Consider the following 16,670-nt stretch of genomic DNA (forward strand, 5'->3'; position numbering starts at 1 on the left):
TGGCATCTAGTTCTCTCAGTTAAGAATTATAATTTTTGATGAAATTGAAAGAAAACCCTTTGCAAAGAGATTATGGTTCTGCATTTTGTGCATATGACATGTCTACTTTGCTATAAAATTACAGTTAAGTGATGCTATATTAGCATTTGCACTATATATTATATTTCATAAATTTTGTAATTTTGGTTAAAATAAATAACATATATTTTGTATTATTTTCTATTTTTCACAGTGTGTTTTATGCATTATTTCATTTGATCTCTTAAGTAGCCCTCCAATTTGATAAGAAAAAATTACTTATGAGCATATCAAGACACAGTTTTAAAGACAATGCATATGAGTCTATGTTTGTTGAATAAAATGAATAAAGGAAAATAGAATAGGGAAATATCAAAAAATAAAACAATTAAATTTACCAGAGACTGAAGATAGAAATGGAAAATGTCTTAGTCCATGGTATAACAGTTGGTGGGTATTAGAAGTCACATATATTGTATGTAGTACAGCCTTGTCAATGTCAAAATTCTGATGACTCGGTTCTTTTTCAGTGGCTGCTTTTGACATTTCAGCTCTGCAGAGTTCTGAGGACCCTCTTCTGTGTCAAATAGATATTCCATCTCCTCAGCTGAGCCTCCCCCCATTACCTCACTCCTCCCCTCCCCATCCTCTCTTCATGTGGTGCTGTTGCTGGTGATATTGACAGACTAAAGGATTGCTCTTTCCCCATAGCCCCACAAGGTAAATTAAAAAAAGAAAAGTCAAAGCTATTTCTGGACCCTCTCACACTTAGGGACTCCCAACTCAATACATCTTGGTTGCTTGGAAATGATGCTTATTAATAAGTGAGGAAACCACAGTTATTTCATGAGGTTTCATGGTCACCTATTTAGGGGATAATTTGCTTCCCAAACATACTTTTGCTTCAGATTCTTTTAAGTTGTTGAGCACAAGATATTTGACATTAAAGCAATTACTGTTATCAGATCGGTAAATGCAGTAAATAATCAGAGGAGCTGGGGACAATTTCCAAAATCTTTCCAAATTCTAACATGTGAACTTTCTTAGCAATTAGCCCTCCAGTGGTTACAATCATTCATAGAATCAAAATATGTCTACATAAAATCAGATTAAACTAGCATTCCTTTCCAGAAAGAAAAAAATGGCAAGAAATAGAAAATACTATATGTTAAAAATATGTAATCTTAGTTTATGAAATATGCAATTGAAGAGGGAGCTTTCAGATAATGTGACACTTTGAGCTTCGATTTGGTGTCTAATCTCTTGAATCTGATATTGAACCTCTTGAAATGACTACAACAATATAATGTTAGAAAAAAAAGCCTGCTTTAGAGTTGGAAGGTAGGAAAGTACCTTCTACAGGTAAACCCTTCAAAAAATTTCTGATACATATGACATTAAAAATTGATGGATATCAAGAAGATGAGAAGACAGGTCACAAAATATTCGCAAAAGACACAACTGATAAAGGGCTGTTATCTAAAATATACAAACAATTCTGAAAAGTAAATAATAAAAAAATAAACACACTGATTAAAAATGGGCCAAAGATTTTAACAGGCATCTCACAAAAGAAGATATACAGATGGCAAATAAGCATATGAAAAGATACTCCACATGACATGTCATCGGGGAAATGCATATTAAAACAACAATCAGATACCCCTACAAACCTATTAGAATGGCCAAAATCAAGAACTCTGACAACACCAAATGCTGATGAGAATATGGAGCAATAGGAACATTTATTCAATGCTGGTAGGAATTCAAAATAGTATGTCAATTTGAAGGGAAGTATGGCAGTTTCTTACAAAATTAAACATACGGTTACCATACAGTTGTGCTCCTTGGTATTTACCCAAAGTTGTTGAAAACTTGTGCCCACACAAAAAAAGTGCACACACATATTTATAGCAACTTTATTCATAATTTCCAAAACCTGGAAGTGACCCAGATATCTTTCAGTAGGTGAATGAATAAATGAACTATGGTATAGCTAGACAATGGAATATTATTCAGCACTAAAAAGAAATGAGCTCTTCAGCCATGAAAAGACATGGAAGAATCTTATATGCATGTTACAAAGTGAAAGCAGCCCATCTGAAAAGGCTTCATGGTGTATGACTCCGACTATATGACATTCTGGAAAAAGCAAAACTATGGAGATAGTAAAAACGTTAGTGGTTGCCAGGGATTTAGGATAGAGGAGGAAAGGAGGAATAGGTTGAGCACAGAGGATTTTTAGGGCAATGAAAATACTCTGTATGATACAATAATGATGGATACATGTCATTATATGTTTGTCCAAACTCATAGAATGTATTGTACAAACCAAGAGTAAACCTTAAGGTAAACTATAGCCTGTGGATGACAATGTGTCAATGTAGGTTCATCCTTGATTAAAAACGTACCACTCTGGTGGGGGAAGTTGATAATGGGGAAGGCTATGCATGTGTGGGAGTAGGGAGTATTTGGGAAATCTCTGTACCTTCATCTCAATATGGCTGTGAACATAAAATTGCTCTAAATTTTTTTCTTAATTAAAGAAAATAGATGGATATGTTTGGTAAGATGGCAGGTTAGTGGCACCTTTGTTTTGCCTTCCTGACATTAACTGAAAACAAAAAGAATAATGAAAGCAGCAAACACCATCTTCAACCAAGAGAGAAAATAATTGCAACCTCAAGGCTGTGAAGAATGGCACTAAGGACCTGTAAAATAGACTTAGAGGAGGAAAATAGACTTAGAGGAGGAGACAGAGAACACATTGAGCCCTTAAAGAACTTGAACCCTGTGTGAAATCTTCCATAAGAATTTTAGACATACTAAAGAGCAAAATTCTATGACCCTTAGCTTGTAATATAAGTTTAATTTTGTGGAGGACTTCTGGAGCAACCCTGTCTGACACTACAGACAGGAAGAAAAGATGGACCTGACTGAAAAAAACAGACAAGACATTTTTCCAAGAAAGCAGGCTATTGGGTATGTGGTAGGCAGAATAATGGCCCTAAAAATTTGTCCATGTCATAATCCTTAGAACCTATAGATTACATGGCAAGGGGAAATTAAGTTTTCAAATGGAATCAAGAGGGCTAATCAATGACCTTTATGTGGAAGATTACCTTGTATTATATAAGCAGAACCTATGTAATCACAAGGGTCCTTAAGTGGGAAACAGGGAGGCAGAAAAGTCAGAACCAGCAAGAAAGCATTGAAAGAAAGACGCAACCAGCCATTGCTGATTTTGAAGATGGAAGGTGGCTACAAGTCAAGGAATGTAGGCAGCCCCTAGAAGCTGGAAAGACGAAACTGATTCTTCCCCAGGGGCCCCAGAAAGGAACACAGTTCTACCAATGCCTAAATTTTAGCTCAGTGAAACCCATTTTAAACTTCTGACCTGCAGAACTGTAAGATAATAAATTTGTGTTGCTTTAAGCCACTAAGTTTGTGGTAATTCGGTACAGCAACCATAAGAAACTGATACATGGTGTGACAAAACAAAGAAGAAATAGAAGATGGTAATCCATCTTGCAGTTGACAAGTTTAGTCTGCTAAAGAGGTGTGATAGTAAATTAAATCTTTTCACTGAAGACTGCTAAATGAGGCTTTGCTCTAATAATAATTACTACTAAGCACTTACCGTGTACCAGACACTGCACTAAGTGCATTACATGAATTATTTGCTTTAATCTTGAGCAGAACCTTATGAAGAAGGTGTTATTGTTACACAATTTTAAAAATGCAGAGCATGAGGCTCAGGGAGTAGAAGAAAACTGTGAAGGTTATAGAGCTAAGAACAGTTGGCATCAGAATTCAGATCTGTATACTCTGATTTCAAACCCAGAGCATCTTGTTAGCCCAGATCAAAGACACACTTATAAAGTATGGTATTGGTAAGGAATTGACTGCAGACCAAAATCAAAGCTGTCTGTTAATCCACTTGAGTTCTCTTCTCTCTTCTATGATACATCAACCAAGAGCTGATCATATGAATAAACAGTCAACATTCAAAGTAATAACAAGAAAAAATTAGACAGTCCCTGCAAGTCTGTAAGGAAAAGAAAAATGAAAAAATCAAACCAAGGTGCAGAATATAAAGTATAGAAATTACATCATAAAGCAGATGACAATTATGGGTCAACATAACTCCAGGAAATCAAAGAAATGAAAGAAAAATGACCTCGTGACACAATAGTTCAAAAAATGAATATATGGAGATCTCAGGGAGAGGACTGGGGTTGGCTGCATGAACACAGCCTGAAGGGGGTTAGTGCACCACACCTAGCAGGGAGAGAGTCCAGGAAAAACTCTGGACCTGCCTAAGAGGCAAGAGATGATTGTTTTGGGGTGCACAAGGAGAGGGGATTCAGAGTACTGCCTAAACGAGCTTCAAAGACAGGCAAGAGTCACAGCTATCAGCGTGGACACTAAGGATGGGCATGAAACACTAAGGCAGCTGCTGCAGCCACTAAGAAGCCTGTGTGCAAGCACAGGCCACTATCCACACCTTCCCTTTCAGGAGCCTGTGCAGCCCACCATTGCCAGGGTCCCATGATCCAGGGACAATTTCCCCAGAGAACACATGGCGTGCCTTAGGCTGTTGCAACATCACTCTGGCCTCTGCTGCCTCAGGCTCGCCCTACATTCCATACACTCCTCCCTCCTCCCAGGCCTGAGTGAGCCAGAGCCCCCGAATCAGCTGCTACTTTAGCCCCATCCTGTCTGGGCAGGGAACAGATGCCCTCAGGTGACCTAAACACAGAGGCAGGGCCAAATCCAAAGCTGAACCCCAGGAGCTGTGTGAACAAAGAAGAGAAAGGGAAATTTCTCCCAGTAGCCTCAGGAGCAGCAGATTAAATCTCCACAATCAACTTAATGTAGCCTGCATCTGTGGAATATCTAAATAGAAAATGAATCACCCCAAAATTGAGGCGGTGGACTTTAGGAGCAAACATAGACTTGGGGTTTGATTTCTGCATCTAATTTGTTTCTGGTTTTATGTTTATCTCAGTTTAGTATTTAGAGCTTATTATAATTGGCAATTTGTTTACTGGTTTGGTTGCTCTTTTCCTTTATATATATATATATATATATATATTTCCTTTTTCTCTTTTAGTGAGTATGTATGTGTAGGTTTCTTTGTGTGATTTTGTCTTTACAGCTTTACTTTTACCATTTGTCTTAGGGTTCTGTCTGTCTGTTTCTGTTTTGTTTTGTTTTTTGTATAGTTTTCATCACTTGTTATCATTGGTAGGTTTGTTTTTCTGGTTTGGTTGCGCTCTTCTTTCTTTCTCTTTTTTAATTAATTTTTATTTTTTTACTTTAATTTTTTTTTATTTTTTGTTTTAATGACTTTTCTTTTCTTTCTTTTTTTCTTTCTTTTATTTTTCTACCTTTTCTTTTGAGCCATGTGTCTGACAGGGTCTTTTTGCTCTGGCCAGGTGTCAGACCTGAACCTCTGAGGTGGGAGAGCCAAATTCAGGACATTGAACCACCAGGGACCTCCTGGCTTCATGTAATATCAATCGGTGAGAGCTGTCCCAGAGATCTCTGTCTCAACGCTAAGAACCAGCTCCACCCAATGGCCAGCAAGCTCCAGTGCTGGAAGCCCCATGCCAAACAACGAGCAAGATAGGAACACAACCCCACACATTAGCAGAAAAGCTGCCTAAAATCATAGTAGGGTCACAGACACCCCAAAACCCACCACCAGATGCAGCCTGCTCACCAGAAAGACAAGATCCAGCCTCATCCACAGAAACACAGGCACCAGTCCCCTCCACCAAAAACCTACACAACGCACTGAGCCAACCTTACCACCTGGGGGCAGACACCAAAAGCAATGGGAACTATGAATGTGCAGCCTGTGAAAAGGAGACCCCAAACACAGTAAGTTAACCAAAATGAGAAAACAGAGAAATACACAGCAGATGAAGGAGCAAGGTAAAAATCCACCAGACCAAACAAATTAAGAGGAAACAGGCAGTGTACCTGAAAAAGAATTCAGAGCAATGATAGTAAAGATGGTGCAAAATATTGGAAATAGAATGGATAAAATACAAGAAAACTTTAATAAGGACCTTGAAGAACTAAAGAGCATATGAACAATGATGAAATTATGATGAACAACATAATTAACTTCATTTTAATAAATGAAATTAAAAATTCTCTAGAAGGAATCAATAGCAGAATAACTGAGGCAGAAGAACAGATAAGTGACATGGAAGATAAATAGTGGAAATAACTACCACAGAGCAGAATAAAGACAAAAGAATGAAAAGACTTGAGGACAGACTCAGAGACCTCTGGGACATTAAATGCACCAATATTCAAATTATAAGGGTGCCAGAGGAAGAAGAGAAAAAAAAAAGGGACTGAGAAAATATTTGAAGAGATAATAGTTGAAAACTTCCCTAATATGGGAAAGGAAATAGTCAATCAAGTCCAGGAAGTGCAGAGAGTCCCATACAGGATAAATCAAGGAGAAAAACACCAAAACACATATTAATCAAACTATCAAAAATTAAATACAAAGAAAAAATATTAAAAGCAGCAAGGGAAAACCAACAAATAACATACAAGGGAGTCCCTATAAGGTTAACAACTGATCTTTCAGCAGAAACTCTGCAAGCCAGAAAGGGAGTGGCAGGACATATTTAAAGTGATGAAAGGGAAAAACCACAAAGAAGTTTACTCTACACAGTAAGGATCTTATTCATATTTGATGGAGAAATTAAAAGCTTTACAGACAAGCAAAATCTAAGAAAATTCAGCACCACCAAACCAGCTTTACAACAAATGCTTAAGGAACTTCTCTATGCAGGAAACACAAGAGAAGGAAAAGACCTACAATAACAAACCCAAAACAATTAAGAACATGGTAATAGGAGCATACATTTCAATCACTACCTTAAACATGAATGCATTAAATGCTCCAACCAAAAAACACAGGCTCACTGAATGGATACAAAAACAAGACCCATATATATGCTGTCTAGAAGAGACCCCCTTCAGACCTAGGGACACATACAGACACATACAGACTGAAAGTGAGGGGATGCAAAAAGATATTCCATGCAAATGGAAATCAAAAAAAGCTGGAGTAGCAACAATACTTTAAAATAGACTTTAAAATAAAGAATGTTACAAGAGACAAGGAAGGACACTACATAATGATCAAGGGATCAATCCAAGAAGAAAATATAACAATTATACATATATATGCACCCAACACAGGAGCACCTCAATATATAAGGCAAATGCTAACAGCCATAAAAGAGGAAATTGACAGTAACACAATAATAGGAAACTTTAACACCCCACTTACACCAATGGAGAGATCTTCCAAACAGAAAATTAATAAAGAAACACAAGTTTAAATGATACATTAAAAAAGATGGACTTAATTGATATTTATAAGACATTCCATCCAAAACAACAGAATACAGTTTCTTCTCAGTGCTTATGCAAAATTCTCCAGGATAGATCAAATCTTGGGTCACAAACCAAGCCTTGGTAAATTTAAGAAAATTGAAATCATATCAAGTATCTTTTCTGACCACAACACTATGAGACTAGATATCAATTATAGGAAAAAATCTGTAAAAAATTAAAAAAAAACATGGAAACTAAACAATACACTAGTAAATAACTAAGAGATCACTGAAGAAATCAAAGAGGAAACCAAAAAAACCTGGAAACAAATGGCAATGAAAACACAATGACTAAAAACCTTTGGGATGTAGCAAAAGCAGTTCTAAGAGGGAAGTTTATAGCAATACAATCCTACCTCAAGAAACAAACAAACAAAAATCTCAAATAAACAACCTAACGTTACACCTAAAGCAATTAGAGAAAGAAGAACAGAAAACCCCCAAAGTTAGCAAAAGGAAAGAAATCATAAAAATCAGATCAGAAATAAATGAAAAAGGAATGAAAGAACAATAGCAAAGATCAATAAAACTAAAAACTGGTTCTTTCAGAAGATAAACAAAATTGATAAACCATGCTCCACACTCATCAAGAAAATAAGGGAGAAGACTCAAATAAATAGAATTAGAAATGAAAAAGGAGAAGTAACAACTGACACTGCAGAAATACAAAGGATCATGAGAGATTATTACAAGCAACTCTATGCCAATAAAATGGATAACCTGGAAGAAATGGACAAATTCTTAGAAAAGCACAATGTTCTGAGACTGAACCAGGAAAAAATAGAAAATATAAACAGACCAATCACAAGCACTGAAATTGAAACTGTGATTAAAAGTCTTCCAACAAAAAAAGTCCTGAACCAGATGGCTTCACAGGCAATTTCTATCAAACATTTAGAGAAGAGATAACACCTATCCTTCTCAAACTCTTCCAAAATATAGGAGAGGGAGGAACACTCCCAAACTCATTCTACGAGGCCACCATCACCCTGATACCAAACCAGACAAAGATGTCACAAAAAAAGAAAACTACAGGCCAATATCCCTGATGAACATAGATGCAAAAATCCTCAACCAAATTCTAGCAAACAGAATCCAACAGCACATTAAAAGGATCATACAAGATGATGAAGTGGGGTTTATCCCAGGAATGCAAGGATTCTTCAATATATGCAAATCAATCAATGTGATACACCATATTAACAAACTGAAGGATAAAAACCATATGATAAACTCAATAGATGCAGAATAAACTTTTGACAAAATTCAACACATATGTATGATAAAAACCCTCTAGAAAGTAGTCATAGAGGGAACTTACTTCAACATAATAAAGGCCATATATGACAAACGCACAGCTAACATCATTCTCAATGGTGAAAGACTGAAACCATTTCCACTAAGATCAGGAACAAGACAAGGTTGCCCGTTCTTACCATTATTATTCAACATAGTTTTGGAAGTTTTAGCCACAGCACTCAGAGAAGAAAAAGAAATAAAAGGAATCCAAATTGGAAAAGAGAAGTAAAGCTGTCACTGTTTGCAGATGACAAGATACTATACATAGAGAATCCTAAAGATGCTACAAGAAAACTGCTAGACTAATCAATTAATTTGGTAAAGTAGCAGGATACAAAGTTAATTCACAGAAATCTCTTGCATTCCTATACACTAATGATGAAAAATCTGAATGAGAAATTGAGGAAACACTCCCTTTTACCATTGTAACAAAAAGAATAACATACCGAGGAATAAACCTACCTAAGGAGACAGAAGACTTGTATGCAGAAAACTGTAAGACACTGATGAAATAAATTAAAGATGATACAAACAGATGGAGAGATATACCCTGTTCTTAGATAGGAAGAATCAACATTGTGAAAATGATTACACTACCCAAAACAATCTACAGATTCAATGCAATCCCTATCAAACTACCAATGGCATTTTTCACAGAACTAGAACAAAAAAATTTCACAATTTGTAGGGAAACACAAAAGACCTCGAATAGCAAAACAATCTTGAGAAAGTAAAATGGAGCTGGAAGAATCAGGCTCCTACACTTCAGAGTATACTACAAAGCCATAGTAATCAAGACAGTAAGGTACTGCCACAAATATAGAAATATAAATCAATGGAACAGGATAGAAAGCCCAGAGATAAACCCACGCACATATGGTCACGCTAGTTTTGGTAAAGGAGGCAAGAATATACAATGGAGAAAAGACAGACTCTTCAATAAGTCATGCTGGGAAAACTACATGTAAGTAGAAGACAGCTACATGTAAAAGAATGAAATTAGAACACTTTCTAACACCATACACAAAAATAAACTCAAAATGGATTAAAGGCCGAATTGTAAGGCCAGACACTATAGAACTCTTGGAGGAAAACATAAGAAGAACACTCTATGACATAAATCACAGCAAGATCCTTTTCGATCCACCCCTAGAGAAATGGAAATAAAAACGAAAATAAACAAATGGGACCTAATGAAACTTAAAAGCTTTTGCACAGCAAAGGAAACCATAAGCAAGACGAAAAACCAACCCTCAAAATGGGAGAATAGATTTGCAAATGAAGCAACTGACAAAGGATTAATCTCCGAAATATACAAGCAGATCATGCAGCTCAATATCAAAAAAAGCAAATAACGCAATCCCAAAATGGGCAGTCGACCTAAATAGACATTTCTCCAAAGACATACAGATTGCCAACAAACACATGAAAGGATGCTCAACATTGCTAATCAATTCAGAAATGCAAATCAAATCCACAATGAGGTATCACCTCACACCAGTCAGTATGGCCACCATCAAAAATTCCACAAACAATAAATGCTAGATAGGGTGTGGAGAAAAGGGAACCCTCTTGCACTGTTAGTGGGAATGTAAATTGATACAGCCACTATGGAGAACAGTATGGAGGTTCCTTAAAAAACTACAAATAGAACTACCATATCACCCAGCAATCCCACTACTGGGCATATACCCTGAAAAAAACATAATTTAAAAAGAGTCATGTTCCACAATGTTCACTGCAGCACTATTTACAATAACCAGGACATGGAAGCAACCTGTCTATTGACAGATGAATGGATAAAGAAGATGTGGCCCATATATGCAATGGAATATTATTCAGCCATAGAAAGAAACAAGACTGAGTTATTTGTAGTGAGGTGGATGGACCTAGAGTCTGTCAAACGGAGTGAAGTAAGTCAGAAAGAGAAAAACAAATACCATATGCTAACACATATATATGGAATCTAAGGGGAAAAAAAGGTTCTGAAGAATGTAGGGGCAGGACAGGAATAAAGATGCAGAGGTAGAGAATGTACTTGAGGACATGGGCAGGTGGAAGGGTAATCTGGGACGAAGTGAGAGAGTGACATGGAGATATATACACTACCGTATGTATAATAGAGAGCTAGTGGGAAGCAGCTGCATCTCATGCAGATATGAGCTTGGTGCTTTGTGTCCACCTAGAAGGGTGGGATAGTGAGGGTGGATGGGAGATGCAAGAGGGAGGAGATATGGGGATGTATGTATATGTATAGCTGATTCACTTTGTTATAAATCAGAAAGTAACACAGCATTGTAAAGAATTATACTCCAATAAAGATGTTAAAAATGAATATAATGGATTAAAGAAAAATAAGACAACAGAATGTGATTAAAATTGAGCTGACAGAGTTCAGGAATCAAATAGAAGGGGGAAATTTCAGAAATGAAAGTCCTGTTAATAGCAGCAAAAAAGGGAATAGATACTCTGGAAACCACAGGAAAGGACATGGAGGGCAGAACTGAAAAAAAGAAATACAAGTGAATGGAAATGAGTAAAAGGAAAATAATAGATATGGAATTTATATAAAGATTTAACAGGCACATCATTGGAATCAATTAGGAAGATAGTACAAATGAAACACTAAAAATTCCAAGTTATATAGAAAATATTCATGAAATAGATGAAATGATGGATTTACAGTGTGTCTAAAGATATACAATCATAAACACCAAGACACAGCTGGTAAAGTTATAGTACTTCCATGGCCAAGAGAGAATCCACTGATATAGGTACCACCCCCTCCTCAAAAAGCCAAGCCTCTTATTAAGAATCAGACTAGCATCATACTTAACCACAACAAATCCAGCATTAGAAGTCAATAGAATGCTGTCTATAGAGTTCTAAGGCAAAGAAAGCTTTATCAAGAAATTTTTAAAAGCCAGAACTCATTCCAATTAAGGCAAGAAATAGATATTTTACACATGAAAAAAGTCTAGAAATTAGCAATCATGAGCCTTTTAAAATGAACTTGAAAAAATTTCAGATACCTGGAAAATCAATAGGGAACTCTTGAAAATAGGTGAGGTGGTGAAAATTGTTCTAAATTAATACAGGCTAAGGCTAACCTATTGAGGAAATAATAATGTAGAAATAAAAATATAAGTAAATATCCCAAAATTTGAAGTAGTGAGGGATGAGGACAGAAGATAGTAGAAATGGGTAGATTTCCTCATCTTTCAGAGCAGAGGAGCTACATATACTGTTAAATGAGATACATCAAATAATCACTGTTTGAGTGTATTACTCTAATGTATAAAGGTAACCATTAGTAGAAATGAAATTGAGTGGAGGAAAAAAATGTAAGAAATGGGAGTGTCAGTGTACAAATCCCTTGTCTTCTATGTTTAAAGATTATAATTAAAGAAATACAGGTTTGAGGACATTATCCCAAGTTGTAGATATCATTACTAGAATTTATATAAAGAGACAAGAAATTTCTAAATTATCTGGAATAAACTCATAAACATGCAAATCATAATAAATATATACCACTTTGTGGGAAAGTAAGAACAAGGCTTAAGACTTTAAAACACAATGACAGAATTAAGACCAAACATATCTGTCATATACATAAATATTAACAGGATATACATATTAAAAATAAGTTGCTCTAGGGATTAATAAAGAAGGAATACCCAAGATATTATGTATAAAAGAGACATATCTAAAACAGTAATCTTGACCAAGTTAGGTTAATCCTATGAGCATATGGTTAGTTCCATGTTAGCAAATCTAACAATAAAAATACATGATGCTAAAAAAATATGGTCAATACCCATAGAAAACAAAACAAAACAAAAGCAATTGGTGAAATATCTCATTAAATATTGAAGACAATAATTTTAAAACTTTCTCTCCTTCTCCTTCTCTCTCTCTCTCTCTTTCAGTTATACATTTATATATCTTAATTAAAATCCAGCATTAGGTTTAATGAAAAAAAAAGTCACATTTTCCTTAAAATTAGCCATACATAAGCCAACTGTGCCTACCATGCTTACTATAATTAAACAATGTCCCAAAATCTAGATGTACTTGCCAATAAATTAGACAAGAGAAAGAAATAAAAAGTATAAAACTTGAAGAAAGCAAAATTATTATGACATGAGGTAAAATTCTATATGTGAAGACTCAAAAGGAAAAAAAATAACTATTAGAATTTATGAGAATTCAAAAAGTTGCAGATTACAAAATTAACACTTAAAAAAACTCTCTTGCATACTAGCAGTCAATTGAAAGAGAAGGCAGCATTGTCAATAACAACAAAAATAATAATATATTGAAAGTTTGGCTTGTTAAGGAATATTCAGAATCTATTAGAAGTCCCCCCATCTAGGAACATAAATTAATCTTGCATAAATAGAAATGTCCACTCTTTTCTATAGGGATACTTACTACTGTGAATATGTCAAGAGGAACTATAAAAAATAATGTAATGAAAGTTAGGAAAAGAGATTTTTCACAAATAAAGGATGATCAAATACTGTCAAATACTGAGGAAGGACAAAATAAGATAAAAACTTTTAAAAATTCTTTAGATTTGAAAATTAGGTGGTTATTGGTGAACTTAACTTCAGTGAGAACAACGTAGAAGTGGGCAAGATCAATTTTAAAAGAGAGAGAGGAAGGATAACTGAAGAAGACAGGTGCAATCCTAGTGGAAGAAGGTGAGAAACAAGAATCAGGGTGGAAGGGTGCCTTGTCCTTTGAGCTAGAGGGAAAAATGGAAGAAGAATGAAAATATGGAAGTTCTCAACAGGTAGAACTGTGGCATGAAAACCAACAAAATAAAATTTTTAACAGGGGTAATGTCTGTATTTGGGATCAAAAATAAATTGACTAAAAAAGTTATGAGAGACAGAGTTAAATGAGAAACTCATTGCTTTTACTCAAATTGCAAACTCAAAGTGTGATAGTTGTTGGAAACATTTTTTTCCATTACATTTGTAAATGGAAGTCCATGTCCGAATCAAATATTAGGACGGTTTCATTGTATTGATACAATGACAAGTCATGCCACACTTGAATGTCTGGGTCTAGTTTGGAGCACTGCCCTTTACAAGTCTAAAATTGATGAACCTGTTCATCAGCCATAAAGGCTGAAGCTTAGGCAAATGATGATTTGGGAAATTTGGAGAAAGGAACATTTTGAGAGAGGTATCCTGGAAGCCAATTTTAATATTTGAAGAGTTGTATGATTTCCTGTATCCTCTTTCCCCACCTCTGAGTACCAAGAGTTTTTTTTTAAAAGATTGAAGATATATATACACACACACACACACACACACACACACACACACACACACACATATATGAATAAATCAATGCAGTTGTGGTCATGAGATGTTGAGCTCCTGTCCACTGGGGCACTACTCCCAATTATCCTATACTTTCAGGAAAAACAACAAATAGTCTATCATCTGGAAGTGAGCAGAGATTTCCACCATGCCCCTCCCCATCCTAGGCAACAAAAAAAGAGAATATTAACTCAGCAAAAGAAATCATTTAGTGGTTTCTATGTATCAGGCATTGTGCTCAGTGTTGGGTAGAATTATAGGGTGGTAAATTTCAAGTCTTATAAAGGTGAAGCTTCTAATAATTAAGTCTGTTAATAATTGAGCTGCCTGCTTTAAAAAGTGATGGGATCTCTGTCACTGGAAACATTCCAAGAGGGAGCTGTGTGAGCATTTTCCAGGTGTGCTTGAGAAATCTTGTTTCAGGGAATGAATTATACAAAGTAGTATCTCAATTACCATCTAGTGGGTTAAGGGATGCTATGCTTTGAATGCTGTCATTGGGCAACGTACATGGACTGGGTTTCTGTAAACTCCTAATGGACTACTCCCTCCAGTCCATCTTTTCCTGTTTCATTACATCAGAATCTGAATTACTGCTCTCAATACTCAGCTTTTTGTGGTTGACCAGAAGTCATATTGTATGGCCACTAATTCCTTCCCTGTTCTCTGTAATCCTCCCCCAGCTAAATATTCACCTTTTTGTTTCTATTATTCCATTGGTACAGGTCTAGCATCTTTGTGCAGTGTTGGAAGGTAAGGTGAGTACGAAGTTACCTGGTGTCGAATTGTTAGCTCATAATTTATTTATTCAACACATATGTATTGATTACCCGTGGCAGTACAGCCATGCTACTGGTATTTCTAGAGTTCAGTAACAGTATTCACTTATTCTGCTTCATTTTTCCTCGGTGCTGGCATGTATGGATAGTTTTATTCACCCTTTATATCTCTTATTTCATGTCTTCTAGATCATCACTAGCAATCAGAGCCTTTTATTTTGATTTAAAAATAAGAGCTTTTGCTATTTTAGGACAGAATAGTTGTGTTATTATTAAGTGTGTATGTATGTATGTATTTTCCTAAGGTGAAAACTTAAGGTTTGGTTTTAATTTTATGAAAAGTACTTCTGGAGCACTCAGCTTTCTCTCTTATCACTGATTTCAGATAAAACCAAAAAAATCTTCATAAGCCCACTTTATTTACAGAGTTCCTTTCAGCTAACATACTTGAGCATTCACTCAATAAATATTCAACCAGTGCCATGCACTTTTCTAATTGTTATGGAAGCAAGAGTGAACAAGGCAAAGTCCCTAACCCTCATGGAACCTTCATTACAATAAGGTTATCATTTACAGGAAAAATTCTGGGGTCATCTCTAAATTTTAAAGGATAAAAGATACAAAATATATTTATATCTGTATTTATGTTTATGTTTGTATCTACATATATATGTATAAATATCTATAGCCATCTACAGAGGAGGAAGAGGTGTGTGTGTGTGTGTGTGTGTGTGTGTGTGTGTTGTCTAGATGGTTTGAGACACTAAATCTAGGTGAGTTGAAGACTGTATTTTCTGTTGAGAAAATATGAAAACAAAGAAGAGGAGAAATACAAGAAGGAAGAAAAACTGAGTATTTTTTAGATAACTCTCCCTCATCATAAAGAAGTGAAATAGTATTACTAATCTCCCAGAGGAGTTATCTTCATTCAAAGTCCACCTAGGCTTGGTGTCTTGAAATACACAGAGTGGGGAGAGAGGGAGAGAGAGAGAAAATCAGAAAATATCTGTGGTGGGGGCTTCCCTGGTGGCCCAGTGGTAAAGAATCCACCTTACAATGCAGGGGACACTGGTTCAATCCCTGATTGGGGAACTAAGATCCCACATGCCCTGGGACAACTAAGTGTGTGCACCACAACTATTGAGCAAGCTCGCCTCTACTAGAGAGAGAAAACCCACACGCCACAACTGGAGAGAAGCCCGCCCATCACAGCTAGAGAGAGCCCCGAGCGCTGCAACAAAGGGATCTTGCGCCGCCCCAACGAAAGATCCCGCATGCCAAAAAAAAAAAAAAAAAAAAAAAAAAAAAAAAAGAGGCAACATTTTTAAAAATTAAAAAAAAAAAATCTCTCATGAAGACTGGGTAGGAGAAGAGAGGACTTGGTAGTATAGAAAACATATTCTAACTGGAAAATTCCATTTGCTTTCTCCTCACCTATGTTCTTGAAACAAGACATGGAGGAAAGAAATGGCTAGTCCCCAAGAGCAACTGTACACCAGAGTATTGCTTTAGGAAGAGGAAGAGGAAGTGCAGGACAAAATGACTAGCCTGAGCTAGGCCTACTTAGATCTCTGTCGGGAATCACAGCTTGAGTTTTAGGCTGCCGAGGCTAAGGAGTTCTCTACTAGAATTCACAGGGTCCCTGAATATAAATAGGTAACTATTATATTTTCATTTTCACTAACTTCTAACCAGAATTTAGCATTTCCTTCTATTATAAATGTAGGAAAGAAATCACAATATGATTAGCAGAATTTATGGCCGTCATCAATAGAAATCACAGATACTTTTATACCACATTA

The sequence above is a fragment of the Tursiops truncatus genome, chromosome 1 (genome assembly GCF_011762595.2).
Source record: "Tursiops truncatus isolate mTurTru1 chromosome 1, mTurTru1.mat.Y, whole genome shotgun sequence".
NCBI lineage: Eukaryota > Metazoa > Chordata > Mammalia > Artiodactyla > Delphinidae > Tursiops > Tursiops truncatus.